A 5,000-nucleotide genomic window follows, 5' to 3' on the forward strand; every position below is an offset into this window, starting at 1 on the left:
CCAGCCACTGTGGCTAGTGCCATTCAGGTATTTCACTAGCCACAGATTCTATATGGTTTATTTTGTTGTATATGTTTTTATTTCTAACCTCAGAAGATGAGGTGCTAAAGCAAGATGAGTGTATAGCTTTCTACATGAAAGTATATCAAGCAAATAAAAACTGTGTTACAGAGCTTTTTCTTGAACTTAAAAACAAACAATTGATGCACAAGGGGCAAACAACAGAATATAGTGGACTACTGTGTATGTCGTATCAAAGAATAAGCTGCCAGCCAAATTGGCTAGTGACACTGAAAGTATTACCAGCCACAGCCAAGTTCTACCAGCATTTGGCTGGTTGGCAGGTGCCAGTGTCAAGCCCTGCTGCATACATTCAGTCACAGCAGTCTGTTGCTGAAATTGCTTTAGGTCAGAATGTTGTCTCATGCCATGAGATTCATATATCCTGTTTGGTGTTATTACACAGTTCCAGGTGTCCTATTCAAGCTGTTCGCCTTTGGATAAAAGCTGCAATTTCGCTTCTTGCACTGCTGCCATGATGTGATAACGTAACATGCGACGAGGAAACAGCCATGAGAACACAGACATCCACAACAGACACAGTCCCACCGAGAGCAGGAGAGGAGTGTAACCATGACAACAGTTTGTAATACGGCTTCAAAAGTATTTTAATAGACAAATAAAATGTAGGCGCCTTTGGCATGAAAGGTGAATTACACAGTTTCACACTCATCATATGTTGACACTTTGAGCAAGCCTCAAGATACCAGTTCTCACCGCTTTGTGGCATGATAAAGGCAAAGGTAGCCATTTTGTGTCACATCATTAAGTAGCCTAAAAGCCTACCAATGTGACAAGCTTGTTTCAATGGTGGCTAAGTTTAGGAAAAGGTTTAGGCAGGCAACCTGGCCTTTTACGTAATGAGGTGACACAAAAGAGGAACTTTGGCCTCATAGTTTGAGGTTTGGGCATGTAGAACCTGATGATGTCATAATAATAATAACAACAACAACAACAATAATAATAATAATAATAATAATAATAATAATAATAATAATAATAATAATAATAATAATAATAATAATGGGCCCTTCAGGACTTATGTGCCGGTTATTGTTACATCATCAGGGGATATTACTTGCCTGATTAACACCAGACCTATCACAAGTGAGATTAGGTCTGGGGAGTTGCCTATATTAAATTCCGTAGGGGGCAGAATACTTGGCTATTATGACACACTGCCCTGCTCTCTGATTGGGCAGAGAAACTGTAAAGGTCGGAATGCTTGGCCATTATGACACAGGTGCCATTACTTGGCCGTTATGAGTCATCCTCGCCAGACTGTCTTTCGAGACGATTGTGTAGAACTAAAGGCAGTATGGGAGTTCCCAGGCTAGGATATTACATTATCAGGAAATTATTGCATTATCAGGTTCAGGCCATAAATATACCTTTACAGCCTACTGAAATGCATTCTGAAGCGTTGGGTGAGAGACTGGGTTGATATGAAAACCATTTGATCAGGCCTAACAAGCAGATGAATCTGTTGAAAAGTAGATTTTATTGGGCAGAGTAATCATTAAGAACACCAGGGATGAAAAGGTGGAAAGTGTTGTTGATTGAAAGCCAAGGAAAGGAGAAAATATATACTGTACATAATCTGTGAACATATTGTCCATAAAACACTTCAGTACAATGATGTATGAACATTGAAGATGAGGTGAATATATGAACATGTTTTACAACATGTCCATGCCAAACTGAATGTGAATCAATGTGTAGACAGAATACCAAATGTGCAGTATGGAAGAGATAAGGTCATGTTCGTATGCCAAAGGCGCTCTCCGCCTGGAGGGTGGTGTCAGTGGCACACATCGCTCTCCGCCTGGAGGGTGGTGGTGTCGGTGGCACGCATCGTTCTCCTCCTGATAAAGGGTGGTGTCGGTGGCATCGTCCGTGGTTGTCGTCGTGCATCAGACCTGCCCCACCATCTGCCTCTCCCCTGCAGACAGGCTTGATCACCGCAGGCCATCACTGCTGTTGGCACAGACAAGACGAGATGACTGTTAAACAGGACCGTATATGCAGAGGCGAATCTTGTCACCAGGCTAGGCAGGCAGGTAGGCAGCCGCTTGGGGCCCCCAAGCCTATAGATGGGGAATAACAGCTCAGACTTTAAACTACAGACAGTAGTGGCGATTTGTTGTGAATGTTCATTCTTTTGCATTTTCGTCTGAGGCCCCAACTTAGGCTCTACCCTAGAACTGCCTCTGCTTATTTCAGTATATCTCAGAATCACAGGTGAAACTATGTGAATATATAATATACAGTAGGCCTACATATTTTTTGGTGTTTAGAGATGTTTGTGTACTCAAACTGTCAGTCTAAGGTGCTGTACAGGGGGTATGTGGATTTAAAAAAAAATTTAAACTCCACTGTGACAGGTGCGTTTTAGCCCCCTAAATGGGATATTTTAGAATCATTTTGAAATGCGAATTCTAAAACTCTAAACTTATAAATTCTACAACTGTTTATGTGTAGCCTTCACCAGAGGCCAAAACCAATGTGTCTTCAAAAATATCCATAAGCATGTAAACAGTTAAAAAAAGAGAGGGCTGGTGGGCTGTGGCGTTCAAGTAGTAAAACTGGTGGTGGTTTGAAGGTGCTCTTTGGCCAAGACGTAGAAAAAAAATTAAAAAGGGGGCAAGATGCCAAGGCACTCTTCTTAAGATAAAACCACTTTAATATAAATGCTAGTAAATGTTTGAACTTAAAGAATTAAGAATTATTAGCCCACATGTAAACAGCTTCTAAACAGGGCTGTGGCATGCCATGATAAATGTTTTTTCTTAGTGGAGTGTGTTGTGAGACATTAAAAATTGCTGCCCCGCCAGTCTGTTGCTAACAGGAGCCTGACAGAAGATGATTTGTGGAACAAACCCCCGAGCAAATCCATGAGTCTGGTTTCAAATGTCGGATTTGTGTCCTTGGCTGGTCTCCAGGCAACAACACCTCATCTTATCTCAGCTGCAATGGCATGCCACCCTCCAAGGAGAGTCGGGAGAAACTTACAGTAATCACAGATATTAAACTCACACTGAGGCTGCCTTGGAGCTCATGCAGGAAGCATTCACAAATCCAGACTTGGACTGACAAAGCACATAAACCATTACTGTGCTATTTATGGTTTTCATTTTTATTCAGTTCATTATATGATCATTTTCATAATATGTTGGAATGTGTTAGGCCATAACTAGAAATTTTACTATGCTCTCAGATGTAGGCCTATTTGTTTTTGTTGAATACAGCAGTGAAATGATTTCTCTGACTGTAAAAAGAAATGAATTCCTATCACTGTTTTGCATTCAAAGCAAATGTGTAATTCATAAACTGACAGGTCATCTCTTTTTTTTAAACACATATTCTTTTTTTGGCTTACAGGTAGTACCAATATGCACTGCCACGTGTAATCTCTCTGTGTGTGTGTGTGTGTGTGTGTGTGTGTGTGTGTGTGTGTGTGTGTGTGTGTGTGTGTGTGTGTGTGTGTGTGTGTGTGTGTGTGTGTGTGTATCTTTGTGTGTGTGTGTGTGTGTGTGTGTGTGTGTGTGTGTGTGTGTGTGTGTGTGTGTGTGTGTGTGTGTGTGTGTGTGTGTGTGTGTGTGTGTGTGTGTGTGTATGCCAGCTTGCACAGCTAGGTGTAAGACATTAGTAAGCCTCCCTTTAGACACCTCAAACAGATGCACAACTTACAGTAGCCCAGCTTTGTCTGTCTCCCATGCCGTATCACTGTTGCTCTCGCTCTGCAGGTTTGAGAAAGGGTCTGAAAACACCCCAGTTACGCACGTACTATGTGACATCTCCCAGGTCCATAATGACTTTCCAAATAAAATATTTAAAGTGACACTCTGCAGGAAATGGTCAAAAAAGGTACTGCAACTATATAGCTCATTGAAACTGGGCTGCCTATTGCCAAATTTTTATCTTTTCATGATAGTTTACTAAGTAATAAACTAATATTTTCTAGTATGGCCCAAGTGCAGTCAGTTTTACAGCTAAAAATGGCTATTTCTGGAAATTCAAAATGGCGGACCATGAAGAAGATCCCCCTTTTCATGTATGAAAAGTGCATTTTTTCCAGTCATAATGAACACTTTGAGTTTGATAGTGGTGGTAAGTATTCATGAAAAAGGTAACATTAGTGAATGGGTAGCATTGATTCTGGAAATAAACAACTAAAAATCCTACACAGTGTCCCTTTAATGGATTCTTGCGAATGAAGCATAATACTAAAAAATGTAAATGTAATATTGAAAAAAAATATATAGCCTATATTTTCCCTAAGAGACTTCCCAAAGTTACTTTTTACTTTCAAATGGAATCTGCTCCCCATGAGGCAGTATACTCATCAGTGTCAGGTCAGCTGGATATCTCATGCACTGAGGTCCTCCTTTCACCTTTTCACAACAGTTACAGAAATTAGACATCCTTGAGAGGATGTCAAGAGCCTTTACATGGGCATGAGAACGGTAACCTGATTTACATCACCTGGCTGCGTTCAGCAACGTCACGGGGGGGCGTTCCCTTTCCTCGCACATCAGGCATACCAGAGGGCAAGAGTCAGGTAATGAGAACGAAGAGAGGAACACATGAACACTTGTCATTTCAATCATGACACCTTCGCACCTCTGCTTTACTAGTAATTATACTGGAAGTTCATAAACGTTGGAGCAGGCTTCACCCAAACAGATTGTTCTTCTTTTTAGGGTGCTGACCAAATTATTGTAAAACTGAAAAGTAAGAGAAGGTTGCTACATGTATTTGACTTTTTTATTACACATACGCATTTCAGTGTTCTGCCTGTCTCAGAGTTCCACGAGTCTGATGAAATTGTAAAGCACTTAATGGCTGTCTTTTCTGGGAAAAGCGCTGTAAAAATAATTTGGTCCATAACAGTGTAAAGGGTAAAGGACTGATGGAAAGTGCCTTTCCTTCACAGTCAA

General features: G+C 40.9%; 1 protein-coding gene across 1 annotated transcript in view; it reads right to left on the bottom strand.

The window, feature by feature from the left end:
- LOC134435168 (protein delta homolog 1) overlaps positions 1-5,000 on the bottom strand; it is a 28,484-nt gene that overhangs the window by 22,117 nt on the left and 1,367 nt on the right. The gene's annotated exons all lie outside the window — the stretch shown is intronic.

Source organism: Engraulis encrasicolus, chromosome 19, assembly GCF_034702125.1.
Source record: "Engraulis encrasicolus isolate BLACKSEA-1 chromosome 19, IST_EnEncr_1.0, whole genome shotgun sequence".
In the NCBI taxonomy this organism is placed as follows: domain Eukaryota; kingdom Metazoa; phylum Chordata; class Actinopteri; order Clupeiformes; family Engraulidae; genus Engraulis; species Engraulis encrasicolus.